At 40.4% G+C, this 13232-nt stretch overlaps 1 long non-coding RNA gene across 1 annotated transcript; it reads right to left on the bottom strand.

The window, feature by feature from the left end:
- On the bottom strand, nt 1-12325 carry LOC122661041. The gene is made up of 3 exons (XR_006332819.1): nt 11958-12325; nt 7358-7363; nt 1-12 (listed from the first exon to the last, which is right to left on the bottom strand). It is a non-coding gene; the product is annotated as an uncharacterized LOC122661041 (long non-coding RNA).
- Nucleotides 12326-13232: the final 907 nt, after the last annotated feature.

The raw sequence follows: 13232 nt of genomic DNA, 5'->3' as shown, positions 1-13232 counted from the left end.
ATGTGACATTGTCTTAACCATACTATGATTAGTTAGTTGAGCCCCGACCTTCGTCATGTTGGTAATGGATTAATAGTTAATGAATTTAACTGTGACCGGGTAAGTTAATTATTTAAAACCTACTCAAATGAATTGACTTGGGCCAAAACTATTAAAAGGTTGTTGGTTCTCAAAAGAGGATTGATGTGGACTTTTCCTGGTGGTAATGTGACCCTGCCTCTTCTTGACCCAACCTTTGACTTAGTTTAATATGTGGGTGACTTAGGATGTTGTTATTCAACAACCCTTATACCTTGAGACCCTAGCTGCCTCAAATTTCGGAGACGAAATTTCTTGTAAGGTGGGGAGGATGTTATACCCGCACCCCGGGCATATTATTAAATATTATTTCTTCCTCGTTACATGTAGATACCGCTGCCATGTATGCTGGTGACCTGTTCTCCATGATGGTCAAATCCAGCTACAAAATCATTGATCACAGTACGGGCTTGCCTGTGGAGGAAAGATTCCTCAACCGACGGTGGGGGAAATTCTTTGACGGCGACTTCATTGATTTTCCTCCAAGTACTAATCCAGGAAGTGAAGAGTACCAGAGCGTGTACCTCGGAGCGTCGCCTCACTTGGCCACCCCGTTCAGTGATGAGCTTGACACTGCCGTGGTGAGACTTTTTGGGTCATGGGTGACAAACCATGACGGCTGAGAAGTAAGTTTTAGCCCTTAATTTTATTTATTTACCCTTTCCTTCGATGTTCTTAAAGTGCGGGTCGGGGTTTGAACCACCCGAGCTATTATGGTTGAATAGGGAATACTTCAATTGTGGGTCCCACTTATTTAAGGGAGCGTGTGATGGGCTTATAATCCCATGATGGATGGACCCATCCCCAAGTGGGTTCTTTTCTATTTGAAATCTGTGGGCAGGCCCATTTAGTTAAGAGGCCCATTTAACTTGAGGGCCCATTTGACTCTATTTGACCCAAAGATGGGTTAACCCATTCCTTTACCCTAAATAAGACCATGGGTTGACCCATTACCTCTTGACCCATTTGACTTAAAAGATCCACGACCCATTTTTACAAATAAGTCTAAAGGGGGAGAGAGCACTCATCCCTCATTACTTCTCCCATCCAACCTAAATCGTGGAGGAAAGAAGAAAGGAGAAGAAAAGAAGGAAAGGAGGAAGAAGTGAAGGAAGGAGAAGGGAGAAGGGCTTGGCTGAAGCTTGAACCACATCTCTTGGTGGCCAAATCGTGGAGCTCCTCTCATTGGTAAGGTAAGCCATTAGAATCTCCTCCCCCTCTTTGATCGATTTTGGGTTTTGGGGTTGGAAGCCATGGTGGAGAATCGGTCTAGGGTTTGTTTTGAGACCCAAGAATCGATGGGAACTCATGGCCTTGATTTTGTGGAGCTATTTGACTCCATTGGCTAACCTCAAAGCTCCCAATCCCATCCCCATCAATAGATATAAGGTTTCTACCTTATTATGCCCTAAATGAGGTTCTCCTTGCTTTCCTTTATTGAATCAATGGGTTACATAGGCCTAATGGGGTCTTAGGACCCTAATGTGCCAAGGAGAAAGCCTTCTTGATGTTTTCTTTCCTCCAATCTACTTGAGAATGGAAGCCTTGGTGGAGAATCCTTTGATTTTGGAGTTTGGAAGTAGGTGGTTTTACCTGCGGTTTTAAGACCTACGAGAAACCACCCCTGCAACCACCCTGAGACCATCTCTTAAGAAGCTCTCTGTTAAAGTCGGTTTTACCTGCGGTTTCACATCTGAGATAAAACCACACGTGAAACCACACCTAGAAGAATCCTTCCTGAGCCCCTGTTAAAGTCGATTTTACATACGGTTTCATGCTCTCTGAGAAACCACCCATAAAACCGCCCGTTCCCAGAACTGCTGACATTTGACCTTGACCCACTGTTTTGACCATAACCTGATCTACACATATTGTATTGATATGATTCAACTTGCGTTATAAATTAGACTCAAAGGGCTACAATTACTATGAAGAAACCTTAGACCCAATATGAGTGTGTGATCCTCAAAAATGGATTCAAACCTGACTAATGTGTTTAGACAACAACTTTAGAATCTAAGTTTTATGTCGGTGACCTTGCCTGCTTCATGGTTATTGGAGTAGAACTTATTAGGGTTTAATGGGGGTATAATTACAACCTAAGGTGCCCCTAATCATACTAATTAATCGATTTATTATAGTACCAATATCTACCTTTAATGCCCTTAAACCCCCTTTCCCTCATTAGTTTTGGGTTGGGAAACTTTGGAAATTAAGGTTGGACCTTGAGGTTCCATTTGGAATCTAAGGGGTGACCTTGGTTCAGTGTTAGACCTCATTAATGAGGCCTTACCTCTAAGTACAATCCTAGAACCCCTCGTTGCAACCTTGTTGTTGAGTTTGGGTTTCATTACTCAAAACCCTATAATGTGACATTTGGGAGTTCAATCCCTTGAGTTCTCTAGACCCAATGAATTTAATGATGTAACCATGCCCTAGTAGACCCTAGGACACCCTTCCCTTGTCCTTGGGACTTAAAGATCCAAGTAGGACAAATTGAGTTAAAGAACACCTTCAAAACTGTATCATGCCTTGATCGAATGTAAGGGCGGATGCAAGGCCCTGCCTACAACCGTGCTTGCATCCAATCTACCCTAAAGGCCTACTGGCTATGTAATTTATGGGGTTTTCCCTAAGGTACTTTCCCCCACCCTTTCTAACACTCTTCTACACTATCCTAGGCTTCATTAATTGTGTGAGGAGACGCACTTAGCGGACATCGAACGACAAATCAAATCAATGGAACACGAACTATATTGTGAGTGGGGATTGGATCTTGTTTTATTTTGAGTGTTTCTATGATTAAATTTTGTGCTTGATGCATTCATGTTATGTGATGCACTTCATGCATAAATACATGTTTATACTGTTTATCTATGAATGTATTCATGTGTGTGATAATTGATGACTATGTGTTACAAATGTGGTTGAAATTGTATGAGATGATACTGTGGTTTGTTTAATGTCTTTCTTCATATATTATATTTGGCCTGTCATGTGTCGTGTCGTGCTGGTACCCGGGTACTAGATGGTATGGGACATCGATGCACCCGGAATACCTCTCGATACGATAGTTTTATATAGCATGTTGCATATTTGATTTGATTTTTGTGTTAAAGGGATACGGAAGGTAGATGTGTAAGTTCCTACGCCGTATCGCCTTATTGATAATCCAGCCCGGGGATCAAGGGTATGTTCTGGTACCGTGGTTGAGATTATCGGAGGCTTGCTGGGAGACTAATGGTGTGTTCTGGGACTGGCAGGCTTCCACTAACGTAGTTAGGGGTATATCGTTGGGGATCGAGGGTGTGTTTCGGTACCAGGGATATGGCCTTACTATGTCGTAGATTAATGGTGTTGTATCGTTGGGGATCGAGGGTGTGTTTTGGTACCAGGGATACAATTCGATTACTCTACACAGCATAGCATCCATGCATATATTACATCTTATCATCATAATCAGGGATACGAAAGGTAGATGTGTAAGTTCCTGCGCCGTATCACCTTATTGATAATCCAACCCGGGGATCAAGGTTAAGTTTTGGTACCGTGGTTAAGATTATCGGAGGCTTGCTGGGAGACCAATGGTGTGTTCTGGGACCGGCAGGCTTCCACTGACATAGTTAGGGGTATATCATTGGGGATCGAGGGTGTGTTCCGGTACCAGGGATATGGCCTTACTATGTCGTAGATTAATAGTATTGTATCGTTGGGGATTGATGGTGTGTTTCGGTACCAGGGATACAATTCCATTACTCTACACAGCATAGCATTCATGCCTACATTACATCTCATCATAATCATCATCATTATTCATATTACATATCATATTATTGTGTTTGTTGCATGACTGTAAATCGGATCTGATGTGTGAATCATCATTGGTGGTATGGGACGTCAAGGATGTTTGCTCATCAGGTTCGGCTTGCAGTCCTATATTTGTTGTGTGTGTTTGGATTCAATTTCTTGCTCATTGGGTTAGTGGAAGCTCACCCCTCGGGGAATCCTTCTTTTTAGAATGTGATGCAGGTTGTATGGTACCGGTGAATGATAAAGGACCTAGTAAAGGATGTGGATGCGAAGTTGGTCTACGACCATTGATGTTTATCTTCTCCTTGTTACTTTTGAATATTACATTTCTTGATGTAGGTTTCTTTCCTTTGTTTTGTACTTATCAAAGAACTTCTGTTGTATTAACTTTTAAATTCAAGGATAATCCATCTTATGTATTTATTACCATTGTAGTTATTCCCTAAATGAAGATCAACAGTATTTATTATAAGACTTCCGCTATTCTGATAATTGATCTGATTCTCATTTATATGACTATGAGTTAAGCCACTGCGTCCATGATCCCGGAGGCAGTTTAGGATGTTAGTAAGCATCCTAGTCATCCCCTTTTTATTATATTTTATCCCTTGTCGAGATGGGGGTGTGACAACCCATGTCTGATCCAACCAAGTATAGGCCTATCGTGGGTGCCCTGCAATATGTCACCCTCACTCGCCCAGATGTCTCCTTTGCGGTAAACTAGGTATGCTAGCACATGCACAATCCGACCGATGCTCATTGGTCCAAAGTCAAGAGAATTCTACGTTATCTCAAGGCTACATCAACATATGATCTCCTTCTTGAGGAATCAGCACACAACACTCTCCAGGCATTTTCAGATGCCGACTGGGCAGGGAATAGTTCTGATCGCCGCTCCACTGGTGGTTATGCCATTTTTCTTGTGCCCAATTTGATCTCCTAGTCATCCAGGAAACAAAAGGTCGTTGCTCGTTCTTCAACAGAATCTGAATATAAGGCGTCGGCGGATGCCTTAGCGGAACTAGCTTGAGGCTCTCTTCAAAGAGCTACACTTTCCACTTCGCACCAAGCCTATTTTGTGGTGTGACAATTTGGGTGCCACGTACTTGACCACAAACCCAGTCTTCAATGCTCGCACCAAGCACATTGAGAATGACTTCCACTTCGTTCGTGAAAGAGTGGCTAATGGTCAATTATCTGTGGTAGTTTATTTCCACTTCTGACCAACTCGCTGATGCTCTCACGAAGGCTCTTCCAACCGCTCGTTTTCAATTTATGCGGGACAATCTGAAGGTTCATCAAGTCTCACCTCCACCTTGAGGGGGTGTATTGACCAAATATGGAGTTCTCATTCTTGGGAACTCAATATTCGGTCCTCATCAGATCTTCTATTGTTAGGAAAGGATACATACTGCAATTGTGTAATATTCTTGTAATATTTAGCATACCATATATACCACATACGATCACACTCACCATGTGTGGATCGGCTAGGCTGTATCTCCATGTATAAGTTCTCTCCATTGAGAGACTGAAGATTAATGAAGAATTTTCAATTCTAACAGGAAAAAGGCTTTTAAGTGACGGAAGAAGACATGCGAGAAAAGTTTTGAAGGTGGGTTTTGGGGAAGGGGTAGATTTATGATACTACCCTCATTCTCCAGAAATTAAAGCAAGATATAAATTGAGTTCCATTTGGTAATGATACATCATATAATAGTGTCTAATTTGTTGAAAGGGTTGTACGTGGGAACCTGGAGGAAAGGATGGACCCACTACGCCACACAATTATTGGCCAGATTATCCTAAACGATGATAGGTTGGAGTGACTTTCCTCACATACAGTCAGTTGAGTAAAGTCCAATGAGATTTTTCTTATCTGAGTTAGTATGTGGCCAAATCACCATATGAGTCGAGTAAAGTCCAATTTGCGAAGATCTCCAATACAAGTGAAAAATTTGTGTTTCAGAGAGGTTGCGGATTGCTCCCACATTGATGGTGCCAAGGTAAAATCGATTAGTGATCTGATCTTGGCAAAGAAATTGTGTGTTGCAATAACAAGGTCCTTAGGGAAAAATATAATGGAGGTGCGATGGGGACATCCACTTCCAGGGTGGTAGAAATTAAACATTGACGGGTCTTCATTAGGAAATCCAGGGTCCAGGTGCTAGAGGAATTTTTCGGAACCATTGTGGCTCAGTCTCTCGATGTTTTGCATCTTTTCAGGGATTGGGAACTAATTACATGGCAAAGATGGCAGTTTTTTTCCTTGGAATTAAGGAAGCTCGGGACCTAAATATTGTTAAATTATGGATTGAGAGTGATTCAACAGCAGTGCTCACATCTATCCTCTCACACAAGATTTCCTGGTGTTTTCTGCAGTCTTGGTGGTCGATCGCTACTTTCCTTGATTCTATACAGTGGCGTACCACTCATTGTTACCGAGAAGCCAAACTTGGTTGTGTAGATATGTTCAAGTTGTTACTACCCGCAATCAGAGAAATAATATCAGCCTGGGCCATAGGGGTATGCTCTTCCAAGTTTTGGTTCAAAAAGTCAAGACTTAGATTGTCTCCATGTGCTACATCCAAATTACACCCCTCAAAAGACATGTTATTGCCGCCAAAGTGGAATTCATGTCCATTTGAGGATTTAGGTTCACACTATCAGCAGCTTTCTCCCTAGCATCCATTATCGTAGCCGCATGATCTTCCACCCCTGGTAGCACCGCATGCGGCCTCCACTCCCGACTCTGGCGACGCCCCGCCGATCGGCAAAACGAATAGATATGAGATAAGACTTAAGAGCCACTCTTGAAAGAATGGTCATGGAATGGAGTTGGGTTTCTGGTATGATGATATGGTTGATTAAGAATGAATGGCATACGTCCACACACGAAAAAGCACAAAGGATTGGAGTCTAAAAAGTTTGGAACCATATTGCCTTATCACCAAAAGTAATAATATATAAATAATTAAAATTGAGTTTTCCTCCATCCAAGGTGAATGGGATAGAGCAAGAGAAGGTGGGAGAAGGCATTACAGGGTGTTTTGAGAAAATACTGAAATTCTATTGGGGTTTGTGAACCTTAAGATGGTGGGTGTTAAAACCGTCCTTAAAAAATACCGAAGATTATGAACAGTTCCTAAGTTGACTTTATGGATTTTCTTGTGTTCTTGATTAAGTTCCCAAAATACATAAAGAAGAGGGAAAGAGAGAGAGGGACGCATTCATCCTTAAACTATTATTAAATCGTTAAAAGATCCACAAAAAAAAACTTGAGCGTAGCCATGGTTCTGAATCTTCTTCTGATGGTACTGCTTATTCTTTTGTCATTAGTAGTTTCAATAGCCATTTCTGTTCCACCATTAGTCCGGCCGGGTTGCCCGGAGAAATGCGGAAATGTGAGCATACCCTACCCATTTGGCATCAAAGAAGGATGCTTCAAGGATCCTGGTTATCGTATTACATGCAGCTAAGGAAGCCCCAGAATGGAAGCACTCATGGCCTCAAACCCTATCTAGGACAAGGAGATGCTAAGTTAGTGGTTGTTGAGATATCATTCTTGGAAGCCCAAGTGATAGTGGAGGTTGGTGAATATTTTTCTACTGAATGTTACAAAGCTTTTCTCGTTTAATCTGTCCGAATTGCCCCTCACGTTTTCAGCAAGCCGCAACAAGTTCATAGGCATCGGATGTGACACTTTAGCTTTAATAACCAATAATTATGGTCCCAATTACTTCACGAATAATTGCATCACTGAGTGCAATGGCTTGGATAGTGTGACAAACGGATCTTGCTCTGGAATTGGTTGTTTGCCAGATCCCAATCCCTTCAGGCCACTAGAATCTCGTCGCTGTTGTTTCTAGTTTGTATAACCACACAATGAATGATACTTGGAAGTTCAACCCTTGCAGCTTTGCTTTCTTGGCCGATCAAAACTCATTTACCTTTGATATATCAGATCTTAAATCTGATCAATTCAAGAGATCGAATGATAAGGTGGTGTTGGACTGGGCAATTGGGACTCAAACATGTGAAGAAGCTGATTATTCTTGTGGTCCAAATAGCCGTTGCTCTAATTCACCTGATGGCCTCGGCTATGGCTATCGATGTCACTGCAACGATGGTTTTGAAGGCAACCCTTATTTCCCTCAACTAGGATGCCAAGGTAAATTAGTTAGCTATCATTTTGTCCATAATGGTAGACATAATAATCTTGTTTGTAAATTAGCTATCATTTTGAATGCCTTGGTGCAACCAGGTTCGTGTTAGGTACTTGATCAATACGCCAAAAGCTTCGACGCTGATGGAACCCGTTAAATCAAGCCATTTAACCTATCCCATACTAAACTGGCCCAATCTAGTGCCCATACACTATAGTGGGTCCCATTAGGCACATAACAGACCACCACCCTTCCGCAGTCGTCATCCTCGGCGGCTCTCACTCTAGGTAGCTTTCACTTTGGCGGTAGGTAACCCTTTCCAAGCGGCTTCACTCTGCTCCAAGGTTTTTGCCTGGCGGCAGGTAGCCCTTTCTTGACGGCTTTCACTCTACTCCAGGTAGCCCTTCTCCTAGGTAGCCCTTTCCGTGACTCGAACCCTTGACCTGGTGCCCAGCTCTGATACCAAATGTTAGGTACTTGACCAATACACCAAAAGCTCCGAAGTTGATGGAACGCGTTAAATCAAGCCCTTTAACCTATCCCATACTAAGCTGGCCCAATCTAGTGCCCATACACTATAGTGGGCCCCATTAGGCACATAACAGTTCGAGTCTGGAAACATCCTCTCTGCGAAAGCAAGGGTAAAAGGATTCGTACTTTATGACCTTCCCCAGCTCCCCCCCCCCCGCAATGGCGGGAGTCTCGTGCACATAACCTAGATGTTAAAGCTGCATAGATTTTGGTTTTAACCATCGTAATTAACAAATTTTCATTGTTTGTGTATCTATCACGGGTGTTGGATTGCCAAAGACATCAATGAATGTGATCAGAAACGACCCAATAATTTTTGCTATAGAAATGCTATTTGTACTAACACCATTGGCAGTTACAAATGCTCTTGTCCACGAGGCTACCATGGCGATGGCAGGGTAAATGGAACTCTCTGCACCAAAATTCAAAGTTCTTGTTCGTTGGTAGGCACTATTGCAGGTATCATTGCCACTGTTCTTTTAATTCACATATCAGTAAAATCATATTTATTTACTGTCTCCATCTTACCGGGTTTTGGCACTCACAGCCAGGATCCTTTCTTGTGAGCTGTGAATAGAACAGGGTTTTAATAATCAGCTTCGGACTAGTTCGGTTGGGTTTTTATCGGTCAGATTTACACTCTTTTTTTTTTAAGTTTCGATCCATCAATACAGGATCGGCCAAGAATCGATATCAATCTCTTCCAATACGAATGTGAATCAACCGATCAAGCTGATTCAATATCGATTCCTCAAACCCATGGAATAGAGAGGCCTAGGGAGAGCAGAGAGTCAGATGATGGAAGAGGACCCAGCCACCCTCTTCTCTAGATCTCTGTTTTCTTTCACTCGTCTAGACTTGGAGAAAATATATATATATATATATATATATATAGAGAGAGAGAGAGAGAGAGAGAGAGAGAGAGAGAGAGAGTTTTAAACCTTAATCAGCCCTGGACAAAGATTGAACTCATGAGTCTAGTGATGAACTGTTTTTTTTGTTAAAAAGGTCGTGTGTACTCAGATTAAAAAGAATAATACAAGATGATTGGGAAATCCTGAAACAAACAAGAAACCGTCGAGATAAAACCCCCACCTAAGCCAGAGACAAAAGCGAGGGCACTAGTGGACATCCAAACAAATGAAAACACCAAAATCTAAAAAAATAAACTAAAAAGACCTAAATCTTGGTCGTCCTTGTGCATCCAATCTGACATCCTCTTCAATCGATCTAGGTCAAGAGGGAATCTGAGACGAGACTTTAAACTAAGGGTGTAAATTTGGTCCTGTCGACCCGAACTCACCCTGAGTCCAAATAGAGTTTGGGCTGAGATATTTGACCCTGAGGGCGGGTTAGGGCTGAAAATTTCTAGTCCTGAATCAGGGTCGGGTCAGGTTAAGCTTGGCCCGGCCCGGCCCGGCCTTACCTTGATGTAAGTTATACTATAAAATATATATTGATATAATATATACGTTATAAACCTTAAACGTCACCCACAATTTTTTATGTAATATATTATATATGAAGACAATAACTGATATAATACATTTTATTATAGTGTTATTTTATGTAAAATTGATAATGTTCTCCACGGTCCATTCCAGCCCATGCATTTCTTTCCCCCTACCCATGATCAGGGCCAATCAGGGTCAGCTCGGCCCAACCCTAAGGGCGGGTCAGGGTTGGTTATTCTGGTCTTGAGTCAAGGTCGGGTCGGACTTGGGCTGACTAGGGTTCTATAAAGCCCGGCCCAACTCGACCCTGTTGCATCACTACTTTAAAAAGCCAAACTAAAACCGAACCAATTGGTTCAGTTCTTATTCGATCATATATTTGGTTTAATTTGGTTTTTTTATAGTTATGAAATTTCTATTCAACCACTTCGGTTCTTAAACAGTTTTGGTTTGGTTTGGTTTTGGTTTTATCTAGTTTGCATTTGGTTTTATTTATTTCAATTCGGTTCAGTTTAGTTCAACTCGACGATTTCTTTAAAACTGAAACAAATTAAATTTCATTTTCTAAAACCAAAATTAAACCGATTTTTCAACTCAGTTTTAAACATCCGGTTTTTGGTTCCTGTTCTAAAGTGACACCCTTACCCTAGAGCCTTCCGTTAACTTTTTTCTCTACATTTTTTTTTCTTTTGTGGTGAAGCCCTTTGCTAAGCTTTCTAACATTGTTTTAAGATGATCTAAGAGGCTTCAAGCATCTTTTTTCTCCGACACTCTGTCTCATTGTAAGAGATTTGAAGGGACAGAAAATTAGATTTAAGCAAAAATAAAAATGGAAACATTTTAGATCATTACTTAATGATTATGTAATTAACTCAAAAACTTACTAAATCTCTCCAGTATATTGTAGGTCATTTTTCAAACAAATTTCTCTGGTTTGAATTCGAAATATGTTTTAATGTTTTAATTACCGTAATTGAAAACATTTTTAGTTAGTTACACAATCATTATTACAAAAATTTTCTTTTTCTTGTTTAAATTAATAATTTTTTCGTAATTTTTCTATACTTGTGATCACGATGATTCGATTATTTATTTACGCGTAAAATCACGCACAATGAAAATGCGCTAATGAAAATTAGTGTAAAAAAAATATTTACTTGCAAATTTTATTATTATTTCTTTTATTTAGAAACAAGGCGAGCCTTAAAAAAACTAAAGACAAATAGCCTAGCAGTTTATAGTTGGACACGTACCATAAGCCCAATGAAGACATAGTAATTGGCCTAAGGTATCCCACCATTTTTTTTATTTTTATATTATATTAAAATCCTAAGTTCGACCCAAGCCCATTTGAATAATGGACATAAACATATGTATGAAGCCCTGCCCGAAGGCAGGAAAGGCATTACTAACCATTGTTATTGGTGAAGCTTGATTTCGGTCTAGAAAGTGTTGGGTCGTCGAGACCTTCGAAACGGTATATTTTTCGATATATGTTGTGTTTTAGTTCGACCCTGTCCAGTTTGCCAATTTTTGGGTCCGAGGGCATTTCTGTACTTTCTGGGTTAGGGCTTCTCTATATATTGTTCTTTTCTCTGAAAGGACTGGATGTGAGGGTTTGTAACATTTCAAATATAGATAGTGAAATTGGGTTGCTCGGCCATAGACATAGCATCCCATCTTGGAGGTGAACCACATAAATCCTGTGGGTTGTGCGTTGTGTCTTCTTTGTTTTCGTTTTCTTCTACAAATCGCCACTTCTTGGCGTTGTTTTCTTAACACCCATCACTAGTCATCTTGCACACCTCTACTACCCAAACAAAATCCTCAGTATTTAAAAGGAACGTTGCAGATATATCAAAAAGTAAAATTGTACATCTAAATCTGTTTTTTATGCAGGTACCAGTGCAATCTGCACCTTTGTTCTACCTGTATTCATTTGGATTTTGTATTGGGCAATTAAAAAAAGACGATTCATCAAACTTAGAGAAAAATTCTTCCAACAAAATGGAGGTATGCTATTGCAGCAACAAATAGCTTCGTATAAAGGAGTCAAAGATACTGCCAAGATTTTCACTATAAAAGAGCTAAAAAAGGCAACCGATAACTTCAATGAGAGTCGAATCCTTGGCCGTGGAGGGTTTGGTACAGTTTTTATGGGAATCTTATCCGGTGGCAAACTTGTTGCCGTTAAGAGATCCAAAATGATGGACAAAGGCCAGATTATACAGTTTATAAATGAGGTTGATATCCTCTCTCAAATCAATCACAGACACGTGGTGAAGCTTTTGGGGGGGGGGGGGGGGGGGGGGTGGGGTTTGGTTTTGTTTTTTTTTTTTGTGGGAATTTTTTTTTAAATAAATGTTGGGGGGGAAAAAATTTTTTTTTTTTTTTGGGAAAATCGTTTAAGAATTGCAGCAGAAACAGCCGAAGCACTAGCCTATTTGCACTCTTCTCATTCAGTACCTATCTTTCATAGGGATGTCAAGTCTTCTAATATACTACTGGATGATAATTATAAAGCTAAAGTATCTGATTTTGGAGCTTCAAGATTGGTTCCTTTGGATGAAACTCAAAAAAGACAGCAATTCAAGGGACTCATGGGTACTTAGACCCTAAATGTTTTCCTACAGGTCAACTAACTGATAAAAGTGATGTTTATAGTTTTGGAGTTGTTCTAGCGGAGCTTTTGACTAGTAAAAAGGCTGTTTTATTAGACGAATGTGAGGATCATATAACCTTAGCAAAATGTTTTGTATCTTCAGTAAAAGATGGGAATCTTTTTCGTATTCTTGATGAACAAATTGTAAATGATGGGAACAGAGAACAGTTAATGTTAGTTGCTGAGCTTGCAAGAAACTGCTTGAAGGATAAAAGGAAAGATAGGCCGACAATGAAGGAAGTTTCAAAAGAGCTTGATTCTTTGACAATGTTGTATGAGCAACCATCATTACAACATGATCAGGAGGACAGTGTAGGTGAACTATCAACAAGTTCTATCAATGCAGCTCTTGAAATGGAGATTGGTTATAGTTCATCTGATGATGATCGTTGTCAAAATGAAAAGGTAAAATAAAACTTTTATCATGAATAAATCTTAATCCCTTTGGTATGAATACATGTGTTAACATTGAATTTTTACAGGTTTTTCACATATTTTTATATTGAAAAATAAAAGCTTATGTAGCCATAT

This window comes from Telopea speciosissima, chromosome 5 (genome assembly GCF_018873765.1).
Source record: "Telopea speciosissima isolate NSW1024214 ecotype Mountain lineage chromosome 5, Tspe_v1, whole genome shotgun sequence".
Lineage (NCBI taxonomy): Eukaryota > Viridiplantae > Streptophyta > Magnoliopsida > Proteales > Proteaceae > Telopea > Telopea speciosissima.
The sequence above is the reverse complement of the archived record's forward strand: the minus strand, read 5'-3'. Positions and strand labels throughout refer to the sequence as shown.